The 13,594-nt window shown below is 47.6% G+C and overlaps 1 protein-coding gene across 1 annotated transcript in view; it reads right to left on the reverse strand.

The window, feature by feature from the left end:
- Positions 1-5,611, reverse strand: part of LOC135551637 (neurensin-1-like) — an 8,092-nt gene extending 2,481 nt beyond the window's left edge. The window contains exon 1 of the mRNA XM_064982821.1: positions 5,357-5,611. The gene's annotated coding sequence lies outside the window, so the exon portion shown is untranslated. The remainder of the gene's footprint in view (positions 1-5,356) is intronic.
- Positions 5,612-13,594: the final 7,983 nt, after the last annotated feature.

Here is a 13,594-nt window from a genome sequence, read left to right on the forward strand (position 1 = left end):
TGTAGACAACCAACAGCAACTGTCTCCTTGTCTCCTACTTTAGTCTGTAGACTACCAGTGAAGCCTCCTCAGAGGAAGAAGGGGAGAACCATCCTGCTCAGTGAATTTCAGAAAAATAGTGAAAGTTTTCATTTTTAGATAAAAGTATACTAAATATATTCACGTCACCAAATAATTTATTAAAACACACTGTTACGCAATGAAGGTCTACAGTAGCCTCAACAGCACTCTGTAGGGTAGCACCATGGTGTAGCCGGAGGACAGATAGTATCCGTTCTCCTCTGGGTACATTGACTTCAATACAAAACCTAGGAGGCTCATGGTTCTCACCCCCTTCCATAGACTTAAACAGCAAATAATGACAACTTCCGGAGGATGTCCTCCAACCTATCAGAGCTCTTGCAGCATGAACTGACATGTTGTGCACCCAATCAAAGGAACAGAGAATGAATCTAGTACTGAAAGCATAAGCTACAGCTAGCTAGCAATGCAGTGCATAAAATGTGGGGAGTCGTTGACTCAAAGAAAGAAAAAGACAATAGTTGAACAAATTAAATTCTTCCAAAATGGAGAAGCAAGAGAGAGAGAGAAGAAAAAATAAAGCCCCTTGAATAAAGCCCCTTGAATTGAATTGAGAGAGAGCTAGCTATATTTTGTTGTATTTAAAAAACAAACATTTGCTTTCACTTAATTAGCTAGCGAATGCAGCTAGCTAGTTTAGCCTACTCAAACACCTGGCTCAAACAGAGAGGGATGCTATGTTAGCTAGCGGGCTATGGCTATCCAACAGAGAGGGATGCTATGTTAGCTTGCTGGCTATGGCTATCCAACAGAGAGGGATGCTATGTTAGCTAGCGGGCTATGGCTATCCAACAGAGAGGGATGCTATGTTAGCTAGCGGGCTATGGCTATCCAACAGAGAGGGATGCTATGTTAGCTAGCTGGCTATGGCTATCCAACAGAGAGGGATGCTATTTTAGCTAGCTGGCTATGGCTATCCAACAGAGAGGGATGCTATGTTAGCGAGCTGGCTATGGTTATCCAACGGAGAGGGATGCTATGTTAGCTAGCTGGCTATGGCTATCCAACAGAGAGGGATGCTATGTTAGCAAGCTGGCTATGGCTATCCAACAGAGAGGGATGCTATGTTAGCTAGCGGGCTATGGCTATACAACAGAGAGGGATGCTATGTGAGCTAGCCGTCTATGGCTATCCAACAGAGATGGATGCTATGTTAGCTAGCTGGCTATGGCTATCCAACACTGGAACGCTTCCAAGTAAGCTTTTGGTTTTATTAATTTCTTGACACCGAGGACCGACGATGTAACTGCTAAACTGCTGTTTAATAACGCATTCGTTCTACATTTACATTTAAGTCATTTAGCAGACGCTCTTATCCAGAGCGACTTACAAGTTAATTTTTACCTTTTTTTTTTTTTTTTTTTTTTTTAACCAGGCAAGTCAGTTAAGAACACATTCTTATTTTCAATGACGGCCTGGGAACAGTGGGTTAACTGCCTGTTCAGGGGCAGAACGACAGATTTGTACCTTGTCGGCTCGGGGTTTGAACTCACAACCTTCCGGTTACTAGTCCAACGCTCTAACCACTAGGCTACCCTGCCGCCCCGTTCTAGTAGCTATGTTGACTATGACGTTAGTTAATATGGTGACAATGATGTAGGCTGTGTGTAGCGGTTAGTGGATATGATATGAACGTTTGTCTTGGAAAGGTTATTTTGACTGGTCACAGACTGCTGATGTGTTATGCACTGAAGCCCACAAGTGAAGGGAAAAGGTGAGAGGAGGAGAGCACATAGATATGAGAAGAAATTAACGAGCAAAGTGACCATGCTGTTTGTATGTGGCTGCTATGAAAGTCAACTGTGTTTGCTTGTGATCTGGGGTGTAGAAACAGAAGCAAATGTCTGTTACGAAAATGGAAGCTATTTGACCAAGAAGGAGAGTGATGACCTGGCCTCCACAACCACCCGACCACAAACCCAATTGAGATGGTTTGGGATGAGTTGGACTGCAGAGTGAAGGAAAAGCAGCCAACAAGTGCTCAGCATATGTGGTAACTCCTTCAAGACGGTTGGAAAATCATTCCATGTGACTACCTCATGAAGCTGGTTGAGAAAAAAAGCTTTGAAAACACTTGGCAATCATCAATACAAAGGGTGGCTACTTTGAAGAATCTCAAATATATTTAGATTTGTTTAAAATTTTTGGCTACTACATGATTCCATATGTGTTATTTCATAGTTTTAATGTCTTCACTATTATTCTACAATGTAGAAAAGAGTAAAAATAAAGAAAAACCTTGGAATGAGTAGGTGTGTCCAAACTTTTGACTGGTACTATACATCAAAGGAGACTGAAATAAACTCCCTTTTTCAGGACCCTGTCTTTCAAACATAATTTGTAAAAATCTAAATAACTTCACAGATCTTTGTTGTAAAGGTTTAAACACGGTTTCCTGCTTGTTCAATGAACCATAAACAAATAATGAACATACACCTGTGGAACGGTCGTTAAGCCACTAACTGCTTACAGACGGTAGGCAATTAAGGTCACAGTTATGAAAACTTAGGACACTAAAGAGGCCTTTCTACTGACTCTGAAAAAAACAAAAACAAAGATGCCCAGGGTCCCTGCTCATCTGCGTGAACGTGCCTTAGGCATGCTGCAAGGAGACATGAGGACTGCAGATGTGGCCAGGGTAATAAATTGCAATGTCCGTACTGTGAGACGCATAAGACTACAGGGAGACAGGATGGACAGCTGATCGTCCTCGCAGTGCCAGACCACGTGTAACAACACCTGCACAGGATCGGTACATCCGAACATCACACCTGCGGGACAGGTACAGGATGGCAACAACAACTGCCTGACTTACACCAGGAATGCACAATCCCTCCAGCAGTGCTCAGACTGTCATGACCCTCCAGCATGACAATGCCACCAGCTATATTGCTCGTTCTGGCGTGATTTCCTGCAAGACAGGAATGTCACTGTTCTGCCATGGCCAACGAAGGGCCCGGATCTCAATCCCATTGAGCACGTCTGGGACCTGTTGGATTGAAGGGTGAGGGCTAGGGCCATTCCCCCCAGAAATGTCCGAGAACTTGCAGGTGCCTTGGTGGAAGAGTGGGGCAACATCTCACAGCAAAAACTGGCAAATCTGGTGCAGTCCATGAGGAGTAGATGCACTGCAGTACTTAATGCAGCTGGTGGCCACACCAGATACTGACTGTTACTTTTGATTTTGACCACCCCCCTTTGATCAGGGACACATAATTCCATTTCTGTTAGTCACATGTCTGTTAGTCACATGTCTGTTAGGGGTGGCAGGGTAGCCTAGTGGTTAGAGCGTTGGAGGGTAATCGGAAGGATTGCGAGTTCAAACCCCCGAGCTGACAAGGTACAAATCTGTCATTCTGCCCCTGAACAGGCACTTAACCCACTGTTCCCAGGCCTTCATTGAAAATAAGAATGTGTTCTTAACTGACTTGCCTGGTTAAATAAAGAAAAAAAATGTCTGTTGTTGATTCTTGTTATGTTCATACGAATATTTACACATGTTCAGTTTGCTGAAAATAAAACCCAGTTGACAGTGAGGACATTTCTTTTTTTGGTTTTGAGTTTATAATAAAACCTTTTGACATAGAAACACCAGATTTTTGGCAGTTTTCTTTTAATAATATTTATTCATTATAAAAGTATTAAAAAGATTAAAAACATTCCACCCATGAGGCCACTAGAGTGAGATTTGGTCATTTTACTGCAGGAAAGACATTTCAGAAGTTCATAAGAAAAACATGAAATCTTAATCATATTGTTGAGGAGTTACACCTACTAATTATCTTATGAACTTCTTATTGTTTTTCTTAAGAAGCTTCCTAAGTTTTTGCATAAGAAGTGTTTTGTGAAACGGGGCCCTGTTGCCTGGGTGTCTCCTTCACCTCAGTTTCGTCAAGCAACGTTAGAAGGATAGAGCTCTGTCTGTGTCGGATGATGCCATGACGCCAAGAACCAAGGGTTTGATAGCCACCCACGGATGAGTCACTCACACGCACACACACACACACACACACACACACACACACACACACACACACACACACACACACACACACACACACACACACACACACACACACACACACACACACACACACACACACACACACACACACACACACACACTGAGTCTATAAGGAGCTATTCTCTTGTTACTTGAATAGCTTTAGTGAGAACAAAAATGGCTACACTAGAGACTTACTCATAACACTTGACAAGAAGCCCGGTGTGCAACACTGTCAAATAACTAGCTTATCTATTATTATCACTGAGCTGAGGTGCATGATGTGTCAAGAATAGGAGAGACGTGCGACACAACATATTAAATGTATCACATTTAGATACCCGACTGGTTCTCGTCAGCTAATTCCTCAGCTTCTTTTTCCACATTGTTTGTTCAGATTAAAGACGGCAAGACTAAATGTCGGTAAATTGACCGATTTTGCAGCAGTGAATTAGTTTTCGATTGCGGTGCTGAAAACAGACCAACAGCGGTAGACAGAAGATAATGTAGGTAGACAGAATATAATGTAGGTAGACATAAGATAATGTAGACAGACAGAAGATAATGTAGACAGACAGAAGATAATGTAGACAGACAGAAGATAATGTAGACAGCCAGAAGATAATGTAGGCAGACAGAAGATAATGTAGGGAGAATAAGATAATGTAGATATACAGAAGATAATGTAGACAGACATAAGATAATGTATGCAGGCAGAAGATAATGTAGACAGATAGAATATAATGTAGGCAGACAGAAGATAATGTAGGTAGACAGAAGATAATGTAGGTAGATAGAAGATAATGTAGGCAGACAGAATATAATGTAGGTAGACAGAAGATAATGTAGTGTTTAAACTCGTTCCCCCAATCCTCATTGTCCAATTACGTGCTACAAAAAAATGCCGTTTTCACAACTCCAGAGAAACTCTTTGCAAAACATGTATTTTATTAACATATGAACGTGAGCCTCTTCATTAGAGGCTGTTCTAATCTTACCTTGTCCGGAGTGCTTGCTTCCCCGCCACGGTCTTACTCGAGTCCCATTGCAGAACGAGCTCTCAGAACCAGCGAATCTACACTTGACATCAACACTCAATTTGCAATACAGAGCCTGTGCGCAGGTGCACAGCCTCAACACAGTTGTTATCAGAGGAACCCGGTTGTCACTAGTTACCAACAACCATGGCTACACCCTGCCTATTTCTTCAATGTATCTGTTTCCTTCAATAGGCTTAGATTTTCAATAATGAGATTTCCTCCTAAAACTTACCTCAACACTCTGGCAGTGCCTTTCAGTGAGCCTGTAGCACATGGAGTTGGGCAGTGATGGTTTAGTGGAAATCAAATGACAAAGGTGCTGTTGAGTTCCACAGGCTGTATCGAATATCAAACTCCAAACCTTCCAGTGTCGAGACAAGTCTACTGACCACAGAGTGCCTATAACGTACTATTTTGGAGGGGCAGGTTTCTACACATTCGTTTCAGTATTCAGTTCTGTAATTCAACACATTCAATGGTAATGAGCTGTGATGGGAGTGAAGTCGAACACGAACTCTCTCACGCACACTGAGTCACATCCTGATTATGTGGGTTACGTAAATATTTAATTTGGTCCTGGCCATGTATAATTCATGTGGTGTGTAATATCCTAAACCAGTGACACAACACGTCCCAACAACAACAAAACATCACCTGTGCTTCCCAAATGGCAGCATATTCCCTACGTAGTGCACTACGGAATAGGGTGCCGGTTGGGATATAGACCCTCCTTTAGGGAAACAAAATAAAAGGAGAATAAGGGAAGCTTGGTTACCGGATTGTTTCTGCATTCAACAAATTCAACTCTTCATTGTCATGCCAAGCCAAACACATTTTTGTTTATTTCTTTATCTAACTGTTTATTCAGTTGATTATTGGTCTCGATCCCAACTGCACTAATGCGTTTTTCAAGGTGCAACACATAGGATAATTTTTAATTTTTTGCATTGCAATTTCAGACAAGGTCGCTAATATATCTGGCTCTAAAAGTGGAATGATGAGTGTTTCACTCACAGTGTTGTGATTGGCTGTGATGCTCGCCTATTGATTTCCCCTGCCTGAGCGACATCTGTTGTCGAACTGAGAAAGCTGTTCTGACTCTGTGGGCGTGTTCAATTTCAGCTTTTTGTGAGAAAACGAGCACTGAATAGTGTAGTAAAACCATTGTACCATCTAAATTGTTGCGAAACATCTTTTCAATAACAACAAATATCGTTTTTACAGCTTTGAAGCAGGTGGACCAAAATCTAAAGTTGTTTTCTCACGTAAACTGAAATTGAGAAACAGTGTAGAATTGTACAGACAATTCAATAAAAAATCCTGTGTGAAGCACCTTTAAATTCGTGTGATCGTTGTGACTCAAGACCATCTGATCCCACTATCAGATAGCAGGATATTTACAGAGGGAACACAGTGTACCCATATCAGATAGTAGGATATTTACAGAGGGAACACAGTGTACCCATATCAGATAGTAGGATATTTACAGAGGGAAAACAGTGTACCCACTATCAGATAGTAGGATATTTACAGAGGGAACACAGTGTACCCATATTAGATAGTAGGATATTTACAGAGGGAACACAGTGTACCCACTATCAGATAGTAGGATATTTACAGAGGGAACACAGTGTACCCACTATCAGATAGTAGGATATTTACAGAGGGAACACAGTGTACCCACTATCAGATAGTAGGATATTTACAGAGGGAACACAGTGTACCCATATCAGATAGTAGGATATTTACAGAGGGAACATGCAAAACACACCTCTATCCCTCTCACTCTCTCTCTCTCTCTCCCTCCCTCTCTCCCTCACATCTCTCTCTCTCCTCTCTCTCTCTCTCTCTCTCTCTCTCTCTCCCTCTCTCTCTCTCCCCCTCACATCTCCCTCTCTCTCTCTCTCTCTCTCTCTCCTCTCTCTCTCTCTCTCTCTCTCTCTCTCTCTCTCTCTCTCTCTCCTCTCTCCCTCACACTCTCTCACATCTCTCTCTCTCCCTCACAACTCTCTCCCTCTCTCCCTCTCTCTCTCTCTCTCTCTCTCTCTCTCTCTCTCTCTCTCCCTCCCTCTCTCTCTCTCTCTCTCTCAGCACTCTGGATAAAGTCTCCTGTTATATGACCATATTATGGCCTGCTGCTCTGGGTGTGTATTTTCTACAGCCAGTGGCTGTCACCAATCACCCCACACAGACAGGCCAACCACTGAGGCTCTGTGTAGAGACTGCAGAGTTAATCCATTCCGTCATTATGGAATGAAGAAGCTACCGAGGCAGAACCACTATCATTACAGTTTCTCTCTCTTTCTCCTCTCCCCCCTGCTCTCTCTCCTCACTCTCTCTCTCAAATCAATTTCAATTCAATTTAAGGGCTTTATTGGCATGGGAAACATTGTCAAAGCAAGTGAAATAGATAATAATAAAATAGCAGATTAACAGTAAACATTACACTCACAAAAGTTCCAAAAGTAAACAACATTTCCAATGTCATACCACGTCTATATACAGTGTTGTAATGATGTGCAAATAGTTAAAGTACACTGTATATAGACTGTATTTACAATGGTGTTTGTTCTTCACTGGTTGCGCTTTTCTCATGGCAACAGGTCACAAATCTTGCTGTGATGTCACACTGTGGAATTTCACCCAGTAGATATGGGAGTTTATCAAAATTGGATTTGTTTTCAAATTCTTGGTAGATCTGTGTAATCTGAAGGAAATATGCATCTCTAATATGGTCATACATTTGGCAGGAGGTTGGAAAGTGCAGCTCAGTTTCCACCTCATTTTGTGTGCAGTGAGCACATAGCCTGTCTTCTCTTGAGAGCCATGTCTGCCCACGGAGGCCTTTCTCAATAGCAAGGCTATGCTCACTGAGTCTGTACATATTCAAAGCTTTCCTTAATTTTGGGTCAGTCACAGTGATCAGGTATTCTGCCAATGTGTACTCTCTGTTTAGGGCCAAATAGCATTCTAGGTCAAGAAATTATCTTTATGTTTTCTCGTGATTTGGTTGGGTCTAATTGTGTTGCTGTCCTGGGGCTCTGTGGGGTGTGTTTGTGTTTGTGAACAGAGCCCAAGGACCAGCTTTCTTAGGGGACTCTTCTCCAGTTTAATTTCTCTGTAGGTGATGGCTTTGTTATGGAAGGTTTGGGAATCGTTTCCTTTTAGGTGGTTGTAGAATTTAACGTCTCTTTTCTGGATTTTGATCATTAGCGGGTCTCGGTCTAATTCTGCTCTGCAGGCATTATTTGGTGTTTTACGTTGTACACGGAGGATATTTATATCACGACTTCCACTGAAGGTGGCTCCTCTCCCTGTTCAGGCGGTGCTCGGCACTCGTCGTCGCCGGTCTAATAGCTTCCACCGAAGGTGGCTCCTCTCCCTGTTCAGGCGGTGCTCGGCGCTCGTCGTCGCCGGTCTAATAGCTTCCACCGAAGGTGGCTCCTCTCCCTGTTCAGGCGGTGCTCGGCACTCGTCGTCGCCGGTCTAATAGCTTCCACCGAAGGTGGCTCCTCTCCCTGTTCAGGCGGTGCTCGGCGCTCGTCGTCGCCGGTCTAATAGCTTCCACCAAAGGTGGCTCCTCTCTCTGTTAAGGCGGTGCTCGGTGCTCGTCGTCGCCGGTCTAATAGCTTCCACCGAAGGTGGCTCCTCTCCCTGTTCAGGCGGTGCTCGGCACTCGTCGTCGCCGGTCTAATAGCTTCCACCGAAGGTGGCTCCTCTCCCTGTTCAGGCGGTGCTCGGCGCTCGTCGTCGCCGGTCTAATAGCTTCCACCGAAGGTGTCTCCTCTCCCTGTTCAGGCGGTGCTCGGCGCTCGTCGTCGCCGGTCTAATAGCTTCCACCGAAGGTTGCTCCTCTCCCTGTTAAGGCGGTGCTCGGTGCTCGGCATCGCCGGTCTAATAGCTTCCACCTGTTCAGGCGGTGCTCGGCGCTCGTTGTCGGTCTAACAGCTTCCACCGAAGGTGGCTCTTCTCCCTTGTCAGGCGGTGCTCGGCGCTCGTCGTCGCCGGTCTAATAGCTTCCACCGAAGGTGGCTCCTCTCCCTGTTCAGGCGGTGCTCGGCACTCGTCGTCGCCGGTCTAATAGCTTCCACCGAAGGTGGCTCCTCTCCCTGTTCAGGCGATGCTCGGCGCTCGTCGTCGCCGGTCTAATAGCTTCCACCGAAGGTGTCTCCTCTCCCTGTTCAGGCGGTGCTCGGCTCTCGTCGTCGCCGGTCTAATAGCTTCCACCGAAGGTGGCTCCTCTCCCTGTTCAGGCGATGCTCGGCGCTCGTCGTCGCCGGTCTAATAGCTTCCACCGACGGTGGCTCCTCTCCCTGTTCAGGCGGTGCTCGGCGCTCGTCGTCGCCGGTCTAATAGCTTCCACCGAAGGTGTCTCCTCTCCCTGTTCAGGCGATGCTCGGCGCTCGTCGTCGCCGGTCTAATAGCTTCCACCGAAGGTGTCTCCTCTCCCTGTTCAGGCGGTGCTCTGCGCTCGTCGTCGCCGGTCTAATAGCTTCCACCGAAGGTGTCTCCTCTCCCTGTTCAGGCGATGCTCGGCGCTCGTCTTCGCCGGTCTAATAGCTTCCACCGAAGGTGTCTCCTCTCCCTGTTCAGGCGGTGCTCGGCGCTCGTCGTCGCCGGTCTAATAGCTTCCACCGAAGGTGTCTCCTCTCCCTGTTCAGGCGATGCTCGGCGCTCGTCGTCGCCGGTCTAATAGCTTCCACCGAAGGTGTCTCCTCTCCCTGTTCAGGCGGTGCTCGGCGCTCGTCGTCGCCGGTCTAATAGCTTCCACCGAAGGTGTCTCCTCTCCCTGTTCAGGCGATGCTCGGCGCTCGTCGTCGCCGGTCTAATAGCTTCCACCGAAGGTGGCTCCTCTCCCTGTTCAGGCGGTGCTCGGCGCTCGTCGTCGCCAGTCTAACAGCTTCCACCGATCCTTTTTTACTTTCATTTGGCTATGTCTGTCTTATGTGTCACCTGTGTTGTATTTTGGGTAATTAGTGGGGGTATTTAAATCTCGCCATTTCTTCCGGGATTTGTGTGGGATTGTTTTGTTTGCTGTCGTTCAGTTCTGTGTTGTGTTTTTAGGTTCTGTTGTACAGTTGGTTTGAGGCTACTGTGTTAGTCCTGTTTTTCCTGGACTTTGGACCTTGTTTATTAAACGCCCCTTTTCAGAAACTTGCTTTCTCCTGCGCCTGACTCCACACGCACATCTCCTTTTGGAGATATCTGACAATTTTGGGGTGCTTCTCCCCATTTTGTGAATTCCAGGTTGGTAAACGGACCCCAGACCTCACAGGGCAATGGGTTCTATAACTGATTCAAGTATTATTAGCCAAATCCTAATTGGTTTGTTGAATTTTATGTTCCTTTTGAGGGCATAGAAGGACCTTCCTGCCTTGTCTCTCAAAACGTTCACGGCTTTGAGGAAGTTACCTGTGGAGCTGATGTTTAGGCCGAGGTATGTATCGTTTTTTTTGTGAGCTCTAGGAAAACGATGTCTAGATGGAATTTGTATTCGTGGTTCTGGCAACTGGACCTTTTTTGGAACACCACTATTTTTGTCTCACTGATATTTGCTGTCAGGGCCCGTGACTAATGTAATCTGTGCAGAAGATCTAGGTGCTGCTGCAGGCCCTTCTTGGTTAGGGATAGAAGCATCATGTCACGTTCTGACCATCGTTCGTGTGTTTTCCTTGTTTTAGTGTTGGTCAGGACGTGAGCTGGGTGGGCATTCTATGTTGTGTGTCTGGTTTGTCCATTTCTATGTTAGGCCTGCTATGGTTCTCAATCAGAGGCAGTTGTTAGTCATTGTCTCTGATTGGGAACCATATTTAGGTAGCCTGTTTTGTGTTGTGTTTTGTGGGTGATTGTTCCTGTCTTTGTGTTTGTGGCACCAGATAGGACTGGTTTGGTTTTTGCACGTTTCTTGTTTTGTAGATTGTAGTACTTTCATCTTTATTAAAGATGCACAAAACTAACCACGCTGCATTTTGGTCCGCCTCTCTTTCCCCACAAGAAAACCATTACAGAATCACCCACCAAGCAAGGACCAAGCGGCGTGGTAAACAGAGGCAGCAGCAACATCAACAGCAGGAGAAGCGACAGGTGCAGCAGGAGCAACAGCAGCAGCAGCAGAAGCAGCTGCAGGAGAAGCAACAGAGGCAGCAGCAGAAGCAGCAGCAGGAGAAGCAGCAGCAGCAGCAGCAGAAGCAGCAGCAGGAGAAGCAGCAGCAGCAGCAGCAGCAGTGGGAGAGGCTGCACTATTTGGAGAAGTGGACTTGGGAGGAGATCCTTGACGGGAAAGGACCCTGGGCAGGGCCAGGGGAATATTGCCGCCCCAAAGCCGAGCTGGAGGCAGCAAAGGCAGAGAGGCGGCATTATGAGGAGCTAGCACGGCAGAGCGGCTGGAAGCCCGAGAGGCACCCCCAAACATTTCTTGGGGGGGGCACAGGGAGAGTGTGGCAGAGTCAGGAGCCAGACCTGAGCCAACTCCCCCTGTTAACCGTAAGGAGCCATGGATGTTATCGGAGCTATCAGCAAAGCTGAGGGCTGAGTCTGAGAGGGTCGAGGAGTTATTGGACAGAATGGAGGAGAGTGAACGGATGGGAGATGAGGAGACACTCGAGGAGGTGTTAATAGAATTGGGGGAGTGTGAAGAGAGAGAGGAGTTGATTTGGCGTAGTATGCAAGGCATTCGCCCTCAGGTGTGTGTCCCCAGCCCGGTACCACCAGTGCCGGCACCCCGCACCAGGCTGTCTCTCCGTCCCATCAACACAGGTGCTCCCGCCTGTCCGGCGCTACCAGAGTTTCCGCCCCTCAGTCCAGAGGCGCCAGAGCCCCTCAGTCCAGAGGCGCCAGAGCCCCTCAGTCCAGAGGCGCCAGAGCTTCTCTGTCCAGCGCCGCCTGAGCTACCCGTCTGCCCAGCGCCGCCAGCGCCGCCAGTCTGCCCAGCGCCGCCAGCGCCGCCAGTCTGCCCAGCGCCGACAGCTCCACCAGTCTGCCCAGCGCCGCCAGTCTGCCCAGCAACGCCAGCGCCGCCAGTCTGCCCAGCGCCGCCAGCGCCGCCAGTCTGCCCAGCGCCGCCAGTCTGCTCAGTGCCACCAGTCTGCCTAGCGCCGCCAGTCTGCCCAGCAACGCCAGCGCCGCCAGTCTGCCCAGCGCCGCCAGCGCCGCCAGTCTGCCCAGCGCCGTCAGTGCCACCAGTCTGCCCAGCGCCGCCAGTCTACCCAGTACCACCAGTCTGCCCAGCGCCACCAGTCTGCCCAGTGCCATCAGTCTGCCTAGCGCCGCCAGTCTGCCCAGCGCCGCCAGTGCTGCCAGTCTGCCCAGCGCCGCCAGTCTGCTCAGCACCGCCAGTCCGCCAGTCTGCCCAGCGCCGCCAGATCCGCCATTCAGCCAGGATCTGCCAGAACTGCCAGTCAGCCAGGATCCGCCATTCAGCCAGGATCCGCCATTCAGTCAGGATCCGCCATTCAGCCAGGATCCGCCATTCAGCCAGGATCCGCCATTCAGCCAGGATCCGCCATTCAGCCAGGATCCGCCATTCAGCCAGGATCCGCCATTCAGCCAGGATCTGCCGGAACCGCCAGTCAGCCAGGGTCTGCCGGAACCGCCAGTCAGCCAGGGTCTGTCAGAACCGCCAGTCAGCCAGGGTCTGCCGGACCGCCAGTCAGCCAGGATCTGCCGGAACCGCCATTCAGCCAGGATCTGCCGGAACCGCCAGTCAGCCAGGATCTGCCGGAACAGCCAGCCTGCCAGGTTCTGCTCGATTCATCAACCTGCCTGAGCTTCTTCTCAGTCCTGACCTTCTTCTCAGTCCTGAGCTTCTTCTCAGTCCTGAGCTTCCTCAGTCCCGAGCTGCCCCTCAGTCCGGAGCTGCCCCTAAGTCCAGTGTGGCCCGTTGTTAGGGTTCCTAAGCCAAGGTTAGCGGCGAGGGTCGCCACTCAAGGGACGCTAAGGAGGGGGACTGAGACAATTATGGAGTGGGGTCCAAAGCATGAGAAGACATTGCCTTTGTTTTGGTTTGTTTGTTTGCCAATTGGAGTGTGCAGAGTGAATAAGTGGTCTATCGTATGGTAATTTGGTAAAAGGTCAATTTGACATTGGCTCAGTACATTGTTTTTATTGAGGAAATGTACGAGTCTGCTGTTAATGATAATGCGGAGGATTTTCCCAAGGTTTCTATTGACGCATATTCCACGGTAGTTATGGAGGTCAGATTTGTCTCCACTTTTGTGGACTGGGGTGATCGGTTCTTGTTTTCAAATATTGGGGAATATTGTAGAGCTGAGGATGATGTGAAAGAGTTTAAGTATAGTCATTTGGAATGTGTGGTCTGTATATTTTATCATTTCATTTAGGACACCATCAACCCCACAGGCCTTTCTGGGTTGGAGGGTTTGTGGAGGGTTTGTATTTTCTCTATTGTTTTAGTGATTCACCATAGTGAAGGCGTAGACTCAGGTTTTCTGGGTCTCTATGTTTTAGGTTG

This window comes from Oncorhynchus masou, chromosome 13 (assembly GCF_036934945.1).
Source record: "Oncorhynchus masou masou isolate Uvic2021 chromosome 13, UVic_Omas_1.1, whole genome shotgun sequence".
Classification (NCBI taxonomy): domain Eukaryota; kingdom Metazoa; phylum Chordata; class Actinopteri; order Salmoniformes; family Salmonidae; genus Oncorhynchus; species Oncorhynchus masou.